Genomic DNA, 18,324 nt, shown 5'->3' on the forward strand with positions numbered 1-18,324 from the left:
TACTATGTGAATTAAATATGATTGTGTGTCAAGATACATATGTCATTTGAACGCTAATTTCATTAAAAGTTAAGAGAGTTAACGTATTAACATGAATATTGAGTATAAACTGTAAATATAATAATTTTTATTGCTGTAATTATTATAATATATGTATTATTACTGTAATTATTATAATATTCCATATGTAAATTGCATTTCATGTATATAAGAGCCTTTTTTAAACAAAGATTCTTTGTTTTAATATTTATAAGAAATTATTTTGTGTTCTAAAATTTATAGCAGTTATGTTCGTATATAATCACTGTGTTTTAAATTACAATTATACGAAAAATAAATGTGACAAAAATGATCATTTTTTTCAGACAGATTCAGTTTCTATTCTTTAAGAGACATAAAATATGTAAATTTGCTTTAATTTGTTTGTAAAAGATTTTCTTATCTTTAAAATTTATGAGAATATTACATTCGTATAATCATTGTATTAAATTATGATTATACGAAAAATAAATGAGACAAAAGCGATAATTTTTCGAAAGAGATTCAGTTTTTGTGTCTCGAAATACATAAAATATAAATTTTAAATAATCCATAAATTAATTATTTAATATTTATCAACGAAAGATAGAGATTTAACCGTAAATTTTATTCCTTGATATATATACGCACTCAATTTAACCTTACTCATGTAAATAAATATACCTAACTCATATAAATAAATATACCAAAATAAAATTCTTTAATAAATACGTACTCACGTAAATAAATATACTCGACGAATGGAAAATAAAATTCTCTCTTCAACAAATATGTTTGCGTAAAACGTGTAAAGAGAAGGAAGACGAACATTCTCGTCGACGAAGTCCTCGAGTCGATAAGAAATTTTCTCGCATAATTTTCCCGCGCGAAGTACGTGACGCCTTTCGTGACGTCGCGAGACGCGTGATCACGTGATCAGTTTCAATCCGCCGATCAGTTCACGCGGGACGTGGCCGGTACCGGTAGCCGAGTCGCAATTGCTCCGTGATTTTTGGCGTCCTTTTATTCGTTTCGGTGAACTTTGCGTAGGGCTGAGTATCGAGAGTGCCGAATTTAGTGACGGGCAATCGAATTTAGTGACGGCTTTCGCGTTAATCGATTCGCGCGATCATAATTAACTTTTCTTGCCTGTCGTCGCGAGTTTCGATGGATCATTCTGGAAGGATATACGATCCGCTCATTTCACGCATCCTGCAACTTTGCAGCCGCAGATTGTCCCGAGGATGCCGTCTAACATCCAAGGGTTACCCTGGAATCTCGAGAAGCATCGAGGAGTCCTCGCAAAGATGGGTTAATTGATGCGAGCGATCTCGTCATTCGCGATAAAATTCGTCCGCCATGATTGACGAGATGTATTAACCCTGGTGAAAATATTCGTTCGGGTGACATCGGAAAAAGTCGGGAATGCCGAATGGCAGTGAAGGAGTGTTCGTGTGTCAATGACCAAGTGATCGCGATCATATGTTCTCCGATACCGCGCGTAACATAACCTCGTTATCGACCGGCATCCTGTCAAATCTCTGTTCAAAAGATTTTATTTACGCATATTCACGTTTGTTCGCGTCATTCGCGAGTGTGATTTCGTGTCGGGAGTGTCGAGTGAGTCTACGGGCGATCGTTTTGATGCATCGATTAACCTGTATCATCGCGAATATATTTTTCGAAACAGATATCGAGCGCACTCTGTGGATCTCGTGTCTGTCTGTCCTCGGTTACAAATATACGAGTGTGAGTGACTACATTGTAAGTGCATCGAGAAGCATCGAGAGATCGAAAAGGAATAATGCATCAAGGAATAATGGATTATTGAGACAGAGGACTGCCGTGGACTTCATCTACGGGAAGTGTCATCTATGGAGAATACGAGGACTGTCGATTTTATCTACGGTGAGTACGAGTCTTTATATATATGTATACATATATAGTGTTCATTAATTTTTCAACATGCTCTAATTGTCACACGTGAGCGATTTCCGAGATTTTCATCACAAGTATTTGTCAGACGCGAGCATATATATCTTTCTTTTTACGAGGGTAACTTCGTCGTAATTTATCCTCATCTATTTGAACAGCGTTAGTTATGGATAAGGATAAGAGGTCTCCCTTCTCTTTTTTTTATTAGACCAAAATAAAATGAAAAGTACAAGCGTTTTCGATTTATAGTTACCTGAATATGGAAGTCGATGGAAATTTAACTACTCCTCTCCAGAAATAGTTTCGCGGTTCGTGTTTTCAGATCCCAAAATATCCCGGCGAATTTCTGGGTTAGTTTTAACTCGCATCGATTCCAATCTAATTGGCGATTCCCGCGGTAGTGGCGGTCAGCGTCGGCGTCGTAAATTTCGCACGGTCCACCGAGAGATATTTGGTTGCTCTCGTTAATTCTCGTCGAGCAACTCGATGAGGCTGCGATCACGCCTTCAACCACGCCGAAATATTTTGACGACGTATATATACTTCTTATATATATATATATATATTTGTCTTGTCTTGTCTTGTAGACTTCGCTTTCATTTTGCATATAGATGGATTCTAGCCGAATCTCTTATTAAGGGTTTATTTTGTTGCGACGGGGAATAAATCTTAAGGGGGAAGTAAGTGGGCGTTTCAGGTACGCGGCTAGTTTGCCCGCTGCTACCATCGCGGTTCACCGCGGTAGGACCACCCGCGAGTCCGACTTTTCTCTCGTCTACCTCTCATTCTCCCTTCTTCTCCATCTCCGGCCATCTCTTCGTCCTCGTCCTTCTGCCCGACGTTGCCCGAGGAATTAAAATAATTAGAAAGACCTGCAGATATGTTTTTATAATTTAAACATTTCAATTTATTTATTTTTTTTATAGTTTGATCAATCGTCTGCTAATACAATATAATAAATTAATCCAATTAAATAACATCGAAATATTTATTTTATATAAATGGCATAATCGTTGCTTTTAATAGTTTTCATTATTACCAGTGTTAATTGCCAAAATTTATTTTGGTATAAATATTACCGAAATTAATCGAATATCATTAGCAGTTTCACATAGAGCTTGCTACATATTATATAATATAAAAATTATATGTATATCATATAATATATAGATCACATATTATTTGTTGTATTAGTAAATATATTTACGTGTGCAATTACTGTACGCGACAAACTTTTGGTCAGTGGTTTACCTTCACAGAGACGTAAGTGACGGATCACCCTTTACTCATGGAAGCCCGCAGGGTGTTTTCGAAGCTCTTGGGAACGCCTGAGTCGCGATCCTGTTTATGACATCCATAAAGTCAGTTTTATATATATATGTTTCTCGTGCAAATCAACGCATGTGCTATATGTATTTGAGATAAAGTAGTATATAAAATAGTTCTCTTTTTTGGCATTGCTATTTTTGATTTATTTACTACTTCACAGAAATAATTTTCCCAATTTTTAAGTATTTTTTAAAAGAATATTCGTTTTTAAACGTACGTTATGTAATAAAAAATTAATTACATACAATTTTTATTATTTATATAATAAATTATTAATACAATAATTTTTTTATTATTTATAATAAATTTAATAAGTTTATTTTATTGCAACATTTTCTTAATAATAAAAGTGTAGATTTTGCAAATTATTTTCTGTATAAAAGAAATAATTGTTAAAAAACTTCCTGAGATTTTTATTCTCGAATAATGAGCAATACGTTTTTTACGCTCTTGTACAGAGGCCTTATTTCTAATGGATTCTATTCTCTTGATTTTCTCATTTGTACCATTTTCGTCGTCCAAGCAATTTTCACGATGTGCACGAAAAAAAAAACAATGCGAGTCTTTTCTTTTAGACTTGATTCATTAATTACGAGATGAATAACATGTTTTTATAATTTAATAGAGACTATCTGTTAATAATAAGCTAATCTGTTTTATTAAAACCAATTTAATATCGAAATATTTATTATATCAGATAATATCTACCTACCAATTTTATTGAGACATTAAGATACTCAGTCTAATTTATCTTTTATATATATAAAATTAAATACTCTTCATACTACAATTATCCCCTTAACTATTCTTTATCATTCATTTAAAACGTGCACTGTCATCATCTGCAACGATGATGACATATATGTATAATTCACTATTTTCGAATTCGATCGTTATTTATCTCTGATAACATTTGGCCCAATTTTATATATCGTTGTGTAAAAAATATATGTAAAATATTCTAGATTTCTCGAAAATGATATTTTGTATATAATTTATTGTCATATACAAACTGTTTGACATCTGATAAATGAATCAAATATTATTAGCAGTTCTTTATTTAATAACAGTTCAGAAAAAATTTTTTTAAATAGTTACCACTAATATGTTTATAAAAAGTATATTGGATAACCTCGTTCTAAAAAGAAAGAAAGAATACTATGTTAATCATATGAAATATTCAAAATTCTTCTATGAAATATTCAAAATTCAAAATATATGCATTTAAAATTGTTGAGGATTGTTTCTGCATTTTATGCCAGAAATGCACAAATATCGTGACGCTCTTTAAAATCTCCCACAATGAAGAAAAAACTAGTTTGCTAATAAAATCTTATTTGTATGGGTCCAAAGAATTTCGTTTAGAAAAACCCAAAATTCCTGCATGTATGTGATTAAGATATAAACACGCTTAAATGCGGTAAAATATACACAATTGCAGTCAAAAAAAAAAAAAGAGAAAAGAGACAAAGTTTAGAGAGCGTAACTAAAACGAACACATACAAATCTATTGTCAGTGTCACCTTTGGAGACGCTTCTGCAGGGACATGTCGCAGCATCGCCGGTATCGTTTTATCGGTATCGGGCATTCCCATCGATCGCAATTGGCGATCCCGTGTTGTCTGGCACGGCATTCTCAAAGAGAGGCATCTCTCTACTGGCGGCGGTTGGAGAGAGAATAGATGCCAGGATCTCTCGAACAGGCCCGTACGCGATGCTCGGACCCGTTTCGAGATTAATGGCGGGAATTAGTATTCGTCGCCGTACGGTTGAATTACAGAAAGTTATCTCGCCGGCTACAAGCGGACGTTTAGCGCCGCCCTCGCACCATCTCCTATCCTTTTCCGCTTTTTTTTTTCCCCCAACGATCCATATTACCGGACCGTTGAATAATGCGACGATTTATTTTTCTCGGATACGCGATCGCTGATTAAAGAAGAAGCCCTGGAGCTACGCGGGGAGGTAGAGAAAGATGAGGACAGGGGAGAAAATAACGGTCAAAGTCGAGGGTGGCTCTCACGAATTGTGACGGTGACGACGGTGCACGTTTAATTTTGCAAACGCGCAATCAATTTTATATATACAAGGGAAGCAAAATAATAAATTAAGTAAATTACAAATTACTCATTCCATTTACTTCATCTGATGCTTCCCTGGATTTTTTCCTCCTTTCTTGCCCTTTGCTGCTGTTTCACAGCAGTCGTATCACACTCACTGGTGAAATGACAGTTAATGAAGACGCGCGCACTAATTAGCAAAATATACACGTGGCACTTTGCATGGCATCTCCGTTATTAAATCACACGCTACTCTATTATAGCGAAAGAACATTGCAAAAAATTATGCTCGTATAAATCCACTTGTGACACTCGAAATTCGTGTGATTAAATTCATCTCTTGTCGCGATAATGTTATATAATCTATGTTGTTGAATAATATACGCATTTTACGCTAACTTTATATTTCGCGTAATAAATAATTAAATGTACAAGTGAAAATAAAAGATATCAACGTCGAATCAATTTCGTAAAATGTGCATTTTGATAAATTACAACGGTATACGAACGTCGAATTTATATGATTCGCGGTAGATAAATATTGAAATATGAGATTAATACCGATTTTGCTTATTAATTAAACATGCCGCGATATGGAGTCAATCTGTACTATATCCGTGCAACTTTTCGTTAATATTTAATCAAAAGTAATATCTGATATGAAAATGATATCCGTGTCAACTCGATACTACGCGACGTAACGTAAGTAAACCACTAGTTAAAACGCGCGATGGCTCAGAAAAAATATATGAGCGAAATTCAATATTACATTCAATTATAATCGAAAGCATAGATTTTCTGTGCACGATGATTATCCGAAATACACGTATATATTGATTAAATAATCGGTATATAATGGCCGTTTTATTACTTGAATAAGCCGTTATTGCGACTCTTATGCGTTGTTTGGCATGTGTGTAATTATTAATTATAATAATTGTAGGAAATAATTGTAATTAATTCTCTCGATGCTTATCATGATTATTTCGATGGATAATACAACAGATGGAGCGTCTCATGCTATATGCTTATTCGAATTTCGTGGTATCTAAATAACGAAGTCACGATTATATCAATAAATGTTATATTGCGTTCGATTTTTGTATAGACTTTTATTTATTTTGTCATTCAATCTTAATGTGCTATGCAAAGATCGAATATAATATAATATTTAATATTTTTATCCCCGCTATGAAATATTTAACACACTGCAAGAGAAATTCAGAATATTTTATTTCAAGTTTTTAAATTAATTACTTATAAATTGTTTGATTTTTTATCGTAGTTTCGTTACTTTAATTACTTGACTCTGCGATCGATTTATTGCATTTTTTAATTTTTGAAAATTATTAGTAAATTATTAATCGATAAAATTTTAATTTATTTTAAATCGATAAAAAAGTCAAAGCAATGGCAAGTGAAGTATATATCTGAAAATCCAAGCATTATTAAAGCGATAATTATCTGTCATAAATATTGCAATAAATAATTTATGATTTCCATTATGTCTTAATTGGAAATATTATATAATAATATACTAATAAAAGATAAAAAAGATCTGCAATATTTTCCAACGATATTATGCTGAAAATAAAATAGTAAATAGCTTTCTGAAATTGACAACTTTATTGATAAAGAAAAAAATATCTTAATATGATAAATTAAAGTCTTGATTTTATTGCGAAAATACTTTTCTTTACACGATTTAATTTTTAATTAATTTCTCAAATCAATACATTTATTGATTAAAGCATTTAGAGATGAGAAAATATAAATTTATGTCAGTTTTACTTAAATAATACCGATTTCTTTCGTTTATAATTTTGATTAAAATCCTTTCAAAATAGTATTTAGCCTCGATTAAAATAATATTAATAATATTTAATTGATTTTAGGTAATACCGTTTTAATTATTCGATTTTTCAATCCAAGCTTTATTTATATGATTAATACTTGTTTATGCTATAAAGTGGGCAACAGTTTATGCAAACTGCAGAACGAATCATTATTTTCTCATTGAATGAGCATGAAATTTGCGTTGCACCAAATTAAATTAAATTGAATTAAATGTCGATAATATCGAATAATTTTAACTATATTCACCAATGCGTAAAAAATCAAGGATGCTCATGTATTAAATTGTTTCAAATATTTTCGTATGACAAATACTATCTCTCATGACAGGATTTAATTTTCTATATACATTATTCAGCTTTATAGCTTTCGAATTAATAATTATTAACAAAGAATTTCAGAGAAAGAGAATTTCAGAGAATCTCATTTGATATAGGATATAACGCAAAGCAATGCAAGGAAGTTACTGATTGTATAGGAACGTGTAATCCCGCTTAACAAATCCTCTTACAACCTCTCATCCGAACTATGGAAGCGAACATAATATTAATTCCTGCTGTTAAACAGGTCGTAGGTGCGTTAATATTCGTTTATTACAAGCCGAGACAACGATATCGCCTCCAGGTCTTCCTTAACTTTAAATTATACGACGTTCACGGTCTTGCGGGGGAGTTTCCCTTAAGGGCGTGCGAAACGAATGTTACTGCAGTAACGCATTGGAAGTTCCCTTAAACGTTTGATCGTCTCATTAAATAACTTCGAGCATTAATAACAATTTGTAACGTAGTAATATATGCAAGCAGCGCTGTATGTGCATCTTTCACGAGTAACGAGTTCTCTTTCGCTTAAATAGTTTGATGTTGTTGCAAGAAATGATAATTGTATAACAACGATGTGCATATATATTGAACAAGAAAGCGGGCAATAAAATTTAAAAAATTTCTAATTGAGTTTTTATTGAGACATATCGATTTATATCTTTCTATTATGGTCCAATTTCCACTTTTAAGATGTTTATTTTTTATTTATATAATAAGTTATATTGTATATTTTATAACATATGTTTAAGAAAAATATATAAATTAAAAAAAATCAGTTATAAAAAACCAATTATATATATAAATGCAAATTCGATAATACAAGATGGAAATTAATTTTTAAGATATAATTATGAAAAATGTTTAAATTCAAAAATTGCGTATATTCATTATTTACGAAGTTATCACATTTTTATGTTTCTTTTTATAGCGAAATATATTTACCCACGATTGTTAAAATTCGCGCGATCAGTTTAGCTTTCAGCTTCTGAAAGAAGAGCTGATGAAAGAAATTTAGGTGTTTAAAAGTTACGCGCGCGCTTGCTTCTATTTTCGAATCTAACAAGATTGAGAACTCGGAGCTTTCTCTAGAGTAAAACCGCGTCTCCTGATAAAACGAAAGAGATGAGGAGAACGTTTGGGGGTAGGAAAGGAGGTCGGAGAGGTGGTCAAAGGATTACATCGCTCTCGATTTCAACATCCTCCCACATCGAGACCATCTCTACTTATCCTCACCTCGGGACGTTCCTCTTTGAACCACGTCTCATCTGCAAACTCATTAAGCAATTTGTTACTCTCTCGAAGGGTCTTTAACGCTATCTCCTTTCCGTCTATTCCTCGTTTACGTTCTTCGCAAATATATATCGCGTAACCAGAGCTTTCGAACTTGTCTGTATCATTTAATGAAATTCCAGACTATTTATTAATCAGTTAACGGCTTCGATGAAGGAAATTCTTAAAATTCGCTTCTAAGCATCGATTTTAAATATTGAAAAATGTGTTAACCGCATGTATTTTCCCTTCTTATTAATGTGGTACACCATGTTATGTAAAAAATTAAAGTAATGTTTAAAATAATTAATATCTCAAAAAATAATTATTACGCGCAATTAAAAATTTTTATTTGCCCGTTAAAGTGATATTTAATAAATAAATTATATAATTTCCGAGAAAAAATTATTTAAATATATGAATTTCCATCTTAATATATTAATTATTATAAATATTTTAAGTACTTTAAAATGTAGAACACTTTATATGTATATTCTTATGACACAACAATATAAAATGAATCGTTCTATCATGGAATAATGAGTAATTAATTTTACATCAATAATAAATAAATTATGAATTGTGTACTCACTTCTATCATCACTCGATGTCTCTTCGGGCCCCCTTCTTTCCTGTTCGTCTTTTGTTGTTTCATCATGGACTGCACTCACTTGCGAAGATATGATTAATTACAATCACGTAGCACTTTACACAACACTCCCGATATTAATAGCACGTATATTTTATTATGTTGCGATGGACAACAATAAGAACATTTTATTCGAAACTAGAATTTTCACTAGGCAATCGAAAATCACGCGATGTCGAGTTCGCCAATAGCCGTGACACAATATTAATCTATTTCTGTCAAAAGAGAATATATTGTCACATTTTAGAATAATTTTACTATTTCACATAATAATAAAAATATATAAATATACAAGTTAAAATGAAAAAGGTATCAATGTATCGAATCTATCTCGAGAAACACGCATTTTGAAAAATTACAAGGAATATATGAGTGACATGCGACAATCGATTAGGAGTGGATCGGTATTGTGATATTTATTATTTTGATATATGAAATATGAGATTAATGTAATTCTACTTATTAATTAAACATATCGCGACACCCGATTAGAAGTAAATCGGTATTATTATCGATATCTACGTTTTTTATTAATGATCAAAAAATATATCAGCTTCAATCTGATATCGTGCGATATGACGCGAGTGGAGTTAATGATTAAAAGGTGATAGACCGTTTAAAAATGTAGAATCGAAATTTTATATCGCGCACGCGGTACATTTTGGATATGTAAATCTCACGAAAAATCAAGGTGTTATTTTTACTTTAAATAAATCACGTGAAGCATCCGTCTTGATAAATAGTCGCGTCGACATAATTAGGAATCGTAAGTTAATCGTAATAATCAAGATGATCGTATTTAGAAGGATAATACGGCGACGCACACGGAGCAGCTTTCACCGCTGCGTACTTGCTCGAGTGTCGTCACACGAATGATGACAAGGTGACCTAGTGTAAGCAACACACGGCTACAGCGTCGCAAATCGAACGTCAAATACCGCGCGTTATACGATTAATTCATCGATGAAATACTAAACGCCTTACAAAATAAATGCAAACCAAATATTTTTTTTCCTTGACTTTTAAATTAATGATCAATTAACGATATCTTTCAATTATACAATGTGTTCGAAAAGTCCCGGACCGGTAAAATCTCTTAAAAACATTTTGAGACATTTTAGAAAAAAATGTTTCATACAAAAGTTGTTGGGTTTCAACAAATGCATCAAATAGCAAAACTTATTTGACCTTGAGCGTAACCATGGAGGAGCTCTCAAAGTCAATTTTAAAATTTTAAATGGAAACTTCCAATTTTTATTCAATATTCTTATAGCTTATCTCGAGAGCTTTCCAAAACACTATAATAAAATATTTTTTCATTGAGTACTTTTCGAGTTATGAGACTTGAAATGATTTCTTAATTTTACATAAACTATATCATACATAAAATATGTAGTAAAATATTCATTTTACGATTATCTTACCTTAATACTTTCATGTACGAAATATAATGAGAGGAATCAATTGGTATAAAGAAAACATAATTGTTTCTAAGAAAATATATGTAATTTGCAATTAACAATTATATATTTTTTTTAAATCAACTATGTTTTTTCTTTACACCAATTGATTCCTCTCATTATTTTGTACATAAAAGTATTAAGGTAATCGAAAAATGAATATTTTATTAGATATTTTATGGTTTACTTTGTATGAAACATTTTTTTTTAATGTCTCCTTTTCAAGATATTTTACCGGTCTGGGACTTTTCGAACACATTGTATATCTTTCGTCTTTATGTTGAAATTACTTGGTGTGCGAAAGTGTCCGGAGATTCATATATTACTTTCAATCGCGAAAAATTGAGTGCAAGTCACATTTAAGTCGGCGAAAGATTCAAAGTGTGATATAAGATTATAAGGAAGATTAATTTTAACGTTTTATTTTTTATTTTTTTATTAGAGGATTAGACGGAATCCAATCGAGATAAAAAGACTTTGTTGATGAACGATATTACAATACATTTTCCATGACGTGTATGAATGTCGATTGAATAATAATAATCTTTTCGTCTCTCGGCGCGTCGATCCTTTCCCCCTCTCGGCGCGTCGGTCCTTTCCCCCTCTTGGCGTTTTTTTTTTGTTGCGCGCCTCACTACGTCGTATTGATATACTGTCAAGTACCATACACAAGGTCGCATCGTTATTTTATTCCAATTCAGGCATTCTTGAGTCACACACATATCCGTAATAATTTTAACGAAACAATTTATAATTTCGATTCGCACGTAATAGTGGCTTGCATTAAAATATTACATCAAAGTAATTTCGAGTCATGGTAATATTTCTCGACTACAGCATTGTAATCTTATTAATTCGATGTTTTTCGTATAATTATATATTTAATTGTATATTTTTTTCTTTTTCAGAAATCGCAATTTTTCGGACGCTATTATTTCCCATTGTCGCGCCGATTAAATACCCGAGACACTAGGCAACGGGAGGTTTAATGAACTCCATTGTTTCGACGATGTAGACGCACGTATCATTGTTGACCGTGCGTTAATTGAGTGACAGCGGATAAATACCTCGCCGGTTGCAAGAATAATCATTGTCGCTCTTATCATCGTCATCGTCGTCGTCGTCATCATCGCTTGTGCCATTCTCGATTGTCGTAGCTACAGGAAGCAGCATCCTTGCCAGGTAAGTTATCTAATGTTAAATATTATTTATTGTTATCAATATTTATTAATTCATAGAAATCGAAAGTGATTCAGGGCCACATTCATGTTCGATGACATACGTGATTAGAAATGAATAGAACAGCATATATGAATGAGAAACTAATCGGTTCGAACGTATAAATGTCATTAGCAAATAGAAAATATTATTTTCCCGGCCGCGCAGAAAAATGCACTCCCGTTACATTCGATCGTTTCTCTCTGTACATACATACATACATATATATGAGATTCCGATTGCATATCAATGCGGAATTGCATCCGACCGATCGATCGTTGCACTCGCGGATATGGTGCGCACCGATTAACGCCAGAATTCTCGCTTAACTGATTGCGCCAGGTTTCGTGAATTTTCCACTAATGGCAAGTGTTTATTTTGTACGCACATTGTGTCTTTTAAATATCTTTTAAATTATAATAGTTCTCAATAATATTAATTGATCTCCAAAAGCAGACATTTAACTTTGAAATATTTAAAAACATTTAATTTTTTATATTCATATTTTTTTGATTAAAAAAAATATTTAATTTTGATATATTTATTTTATAATTTTATCCATATATATATGCATGTATGTATGTATTTTATCCATATATATATAATTGTAGACATAATATTCTTTAAATTTTTTTATTCGAACTCTTGCTGGTATTTAGAGACAGACTCTTATAAAACGCCCCAAATATAAATTTCTAAATATAATATATCTATCGATAAACGTATAATACTTTTGTGTAAGTTATTCGATTTTTATTATTTTATTATTATTTTATTATTATTTTTGTTTGGATAAGTCATTTGAACAGTATATCATTCGTTTTTTCATTCTTTTTTCATGTCATCAAGTTCACTCTACGTGCATTAAAGTATACTAGAGATATGACGATATCTCTTGAATCGTAGATATATCGAAAGTATAGAGTTCGTTGCCATCCGTGGACGGGAACGGACGTGTTCAAATGCACGTGTCCTTCGTCTGGACCCTCTTTTTTAGTTTATTCCTCTTCCTAAGAGGACCCTGAAGCTTCTAATAACATTATTATATATGAATTTCCTACCAGTTGTTGGCCGTTTCAGTGAGAACTAACTCTATACTTGTCACGTGCAATTATAATTAAAAAAAAATCAAAAGTATTGCTGTTAAAGTAGTTAAAGTTATGCAAGTACCTTCTTTTCCTAATCCAGTTATCCATAATAACATAATTTTTTCTTGTATTTTTCTATGACAAAATTTTGCAACATATCAAACATACACATATAACATTCCAGAGCCATCGATACATGTTTTAAATCTAGAATATATATAAAAATATATTCATAACATATTTTAAAATACGTATAAATATTCTCCAAGTGAACTGGATTAGAATTAATAGCATAAAAATTCGTTTACATAGTCACGATTATATTCAGTGCGTACTCTCGTGTACCCGATATAATCGTTAACTTGATTACATTTTGGTCGGCTCCGCTTATGCGACGCATAAACCGACGCGTACGGTCGGAGGAGAAGCGAGGACGGGACACGACAAAAAGCGAAATCGTTATTCGTGTAGCGGTCCGTGGTGGGCCCCGTCGGTGCAACGGGGCCCCGTTTGATAAGACCGCCCGCGGCGAATAACATTTTAATCTGACGGCCGCTCGCGGTCCCCCTACTGTTGCCATCCTTCTCGCGCGTTCCCCTCGGATCGCGCTCCTCCTGTTCCTCTCGTTCTCTTTCTCTCTCTCTCTCTCTCGGTTATCCGGGCTTCCTGCGAGCTTCCACCGGAGAAGATTGCCTACCTGCCGCCTCCTACACACACCTATGTGGCTCCTCTACGCGGTTCCTCTCGCTCCTCGTTACGGCGCGCTTCGTCACGCATATTTACGCTTTGCTTTATGAGCCGACGCCACTGGCGCGCGCGGCCCTAATTTCAAGGGGCCCTCACGAAAAGGAAATTTCTTTTATTCTCCTTACGACGTTGGCACAGGCTTATATGTGTTAATTATTTCGTTATATATTTTATTTTAATGTTTCCCTCTTTTTTCATCAGTATTTCGAGATTTAAATGACATGAAACTCGACATTGTTGCGTTTTAAATAAATAGTTTCTACATGGTTATTTAACCGTCACCTTTACGTAGGAAGTAAATTTTTTCAAATAATATCTAAACAAAACTATTTAAATGATTATTTTTAATAATCTGCATTTGCAAATGTGATTGATAATACAGCTAAAAAGCAAAAAAATAATATTTGTCAAAAGAACTTTTCCTTGTTTAATAGTGAATATAATTATGCGTTGAATTTAAAAATACTTGGATTAACACATATAACGTTGCACGTAATTTAGACGTTATTGAATTCGCGTATATGTGTTTCAAGTATAAGATAAAATTTCTCAAAGAGATTTCTTTGAAATTTTTCACATATATCAACTTTCACATGCATGGACATTCGTTCTGTCTTCTCGGTTTTATTCCGCTTTTCATGTATGGGGTGTCGGTATTAAGGCGAATGGCGTCGGTACCACGGTACGCTTTTCAATTGGAATATGAATTATTGAACAGTGCTCTGCGCTCTGTCATATCTATGATCCGGCTTCATCCGATATTGATGACTATATTTTAGAACTTCCGGATTATTTTGATTATTTATATATTGCACTATGTTAGAATTGAAAACAATTGTTTGAAAATGTTTTAATAGCTCTTTTTCCCGAAACACTCGCCGCTCTTTCTTTGTGTCTCCAGTTATAATTAAAAACTAATAACAAAGAGCGCATATTATATTATCGTCGATTAAATGTCGTCGCTTAATGTGCGCCAAACCAGACGATGCATAAATACACACATCTCATTTATTCAGAATATATGACACGAAATTCTATAAATATGAAAAATCGTCCAACAATGGCACAGTCATGCCCAACGCGTCCATTAAATAAAAAAAGAAATAAATAAAATTACCCGTTAAAAATGGCGGTCATTACGTATGAATGCGAAGCAATTGTTGTAAGTAGCGACATCGTGATCTTTCTTTACTGTTGTAACGCGACAAAATTTTACACATGCCTGCTCTTTGCTGTAATCCTCATGTCATATATTGATTTTTTACATCGCAGCACAAAATTCAGATATTAACACTTTATACGAATTATTTTCGTTTTGCACGTTATAAAAAAATTCATATTTCTCGTGAAGGTCAACCAGGTTGACATTTTTTTTTATACGGGATGATGTATTAGAAAAAAACCGATGGATTTTAGGAAGAATTATTATAATCGAGATTCTCTTGGAATAATGCAGTGAATTTTCAATGATCAATAATTATACCGCATTATACTATGTTCTAATAAGTATCGCGAGAATTGTTCATTTCTTTTGAAACAATTTTATGTTTTTGTAAATCGTTATTAAAAAGATGTAAAGTGAATTTCATGGGAAATTTATTTGCCTTTAAAGTCATTTAAAAAGTCAAGCTTTTAATAGTTTTATATTAGTTATTGTAATTATTATAAATATTATTATTATTATAATTATATTAATATTTTATTACAGTACACACACACACACACGCGCGCGCGCGCGCGCGCGCACATATGTACGTTAAATATGGTAATGTATAATTAATTCATTTCCTCGGCAATTTCAACTGCCACATTTTATTTTAAATTTAAGTTGTTCACCCGCATAAATAGTTTTATACGGTTTCGATTTCTCTCTCTTTCTCTCTCTCTCTCTCTCTCTCTCTCTCTCTTTCTCCTCTTCCCTTTCTTTCTCTCTTCTCATTAAATGGAACATCTCAAATTCATTGAAATGTCATAGACGTCACAATTTATTCACGCCTGCCATTCGCCGTGTTTTCTTATCGATATTTTTCCATTGAAAAATACAAATATTATCATTTCGCTATTTCATGGCGCCGGAAGCCACATTCTGGAAAATAATAATCGAATGACATAAAAACGTTATCGTTGATGCTATTCGAAATAACGGAGGGATTTTATTTATCGCCGTATATTTTTAACACTTTGTGGAATCTACTGAAAAATGACATTGATAAGATTGATTTTAACTTTTGCGATTTTATTTTTAAAATTTTCGTATCTAGAGAATGCATTTTTATCGTGTGCTATTATTGCTTACTAAATATCCAATTGAGAAGAGGCAGCACAATAATCGTAACGGAAAAAGGAAGTGCTTTGAATATCGAAGTTTCATTTCTATCATAATTATATCCTATCATTATTACATCTCGGTGATACATTTCTCCTTTTCTTTTTTAGCGAATACAAGTCCGTAAAAACTGCGTGAGAATTCTTGGCTGAAGAGAAAGCGAGAATAAATATTCAAATATTAAGAATATCAAGGATCACCCGGCGCGCAAGAAATATTCTTTTATAATCCTAAATGTTAAAAAATGAACATTTGTGCGCGCCGTTTTATCCGATTTTAATTAAAAATTGATAACAAAGGGAGCCCCATATTTTCGCCGATTAAATATATGCAATATGAACAAGAACAAACCATACATATAATGCATATATCCTAAACTGAATCGTGAATTTGATCGCAATCGCTGATACGAGATTGCAATATAATTATAATATAATTAATATTTTTTTCTTTATAAAATTTATGATCGAAAATTTATGATTCTAGAATTAGAATATCTACTTTATTCTTTGTTTATACCGCTCGATACGATAAGAGGAAATTTCAGGAACCGCGTGAGTGTTACTTCTAAGAATTTTCCCTGCGTGTATCCGTATCATATTAACGAGCCAACCATTGGGATCCTTTCGAGTCCTGCTTTCCTCTACATCCACCCTCCTCGCTTTAAGTAGATAATCTGGCCTGGATTCAGCAGCCCTTTCGGACCCTACGGGACATCCCCTAATCGTCAACGTACCATCAGTGCGTTAATCAAAATTAGTCTTTCTCTCTCTCTCTCTCGGTTTTCTTTATTTCAAAATATTTTCTTATTTTATGAATACGTATAATATACATGTAAAAAAAGTAATAAAATTAAATTGGCGCGCTATTTATTGAACAAATTTATTTAAGCAAAGCTGTATAAAATACCGGAAAATATTCGAGCAAATCAGGGGGAAGCAGAGAGAATGAATAACATGTTTTTCTATCGCGATCGTTCCTATGCATCCAGCTTGTTCGAAAAAAATACATACGTATATATTTTCAATTTTGCATCCTTTGAGTCTCATACCTACTACAGACAAACGCGTGTCACTGGACTCGTGGACGGCAATGCTTTTGTCTTGGGAAGGCTTGCAACGTGAGCTTTCGTCCTGGAATCGTTCCAGACGCGCGATCTCGCGGGCATCGCGTTTGCACGGCCAATGTCCGGGGAATGCGCAACAATGTCTCCCGGAGAAGGCGAGTTAGTCGACCCCCGGCACACCCACGTCGGCGGTGCTCTCCGGTGTCAAGAGAGTCTAAAGGGCGCCCCCTCGTAAAAATGTTATTATTTACCTACGGCTCCCGCGAGGGCCTCGATCTTTTATTAAGTTCTCGGTTGCGCTCGACTCCGATGACGTTCGTGTGAGAAAGGAATGAGGAAAGAGTTCTACGGAACACGCGTTTAAAGCAAAATTATATTGTTGTTCTTTTATTTTATCATTGTTTTATTTAAGCTTTGCCATTAAACAAATCATACAGAGCACACTTTTGATGATCCAAATAATAAAATTGATTTAGATTCAGAATACTTGGAGAGAGAGTAAAAATACTTTAAAAGATAGACATGTTTTTTTCTATATATATTCTATGAAATATAAATTTATCTAATTTTATTTTAATAAATTGATAGAAATATTTATATAAAAGTATAAATTTTTAAAAATACTATAAATAATATATAAAATAATATATATAAAAATTGATACTTTTATATAATTATTTCTATCAATTTATACTGTTATACTAATATTTATATTGCTCTGTTTTTTTGAGAATCTCTGACAAACTTAGATTTTTATTAATAAATTTTTATACAGATCTACTTTTAAAGTCACAGGAGATTAGAATATTTTCGCATAGAGATCTCGCGCGCAGAAATGACGAAATCGTTCTACAGTTCTTGAGTTAATTCTTCGTTTCTGCGAATATACACGGATATACATTCGTCATCCGCGACGTCGTCGTAGGAAGCCAAAGAGACCGTAAACCCGTTTGTAGTACATAAGAGGCAAATTCGTAAAAGCGTAATC

The 18,324-nt window shown here is 32.8% G+C and overlaps 1 long non-coding RNA gene across 2 annotated transcripts in view; it reads left to right on the forward strand.

The window, feature by feature from the left end:
- Window positions 1–928: 928 nt before the first annotated feature.
- Window positions 929–18,324, forward strand: part of LOC145976442 (uncharacterized) — a 57,098-nt gene continuing 39,702 nt past the window's right edge. The window contains exons 1-3 of one of the 2 annotated variants that reach the window (XR_014440237.1): window positions 930–1,926; window positions 11,800–12,073; window positions 16,381–16,677. This is a non-coding gene — a long non-coding RNA (uncharacterized LOC145976442). Of the gene's footprint in view, window positions 1,927–11,799; window positions 12,074–16,380; window positions 16,678–18,324 lie in introns of those variants that run through there. The other variant, XR_014440238.1, reaches the window with a different exon arrangement.

This window comes from Camponotus vicinus, unplaced genomic scaffold, assembly GCF_025532165.1.
Source record: "Camponotus vicinus isolate PSW18456_S1 unplaced genomic scaffold, iyCamVici1.0 SCAF_8, whole genome shotgun sequence".
Classification (NCBI taxonomy): Eukaryota; Metazoa; Arthropoda; class Insecta; order Hymenoptera; family Formicidae; genus Camponotus; species Camponotus vicinus.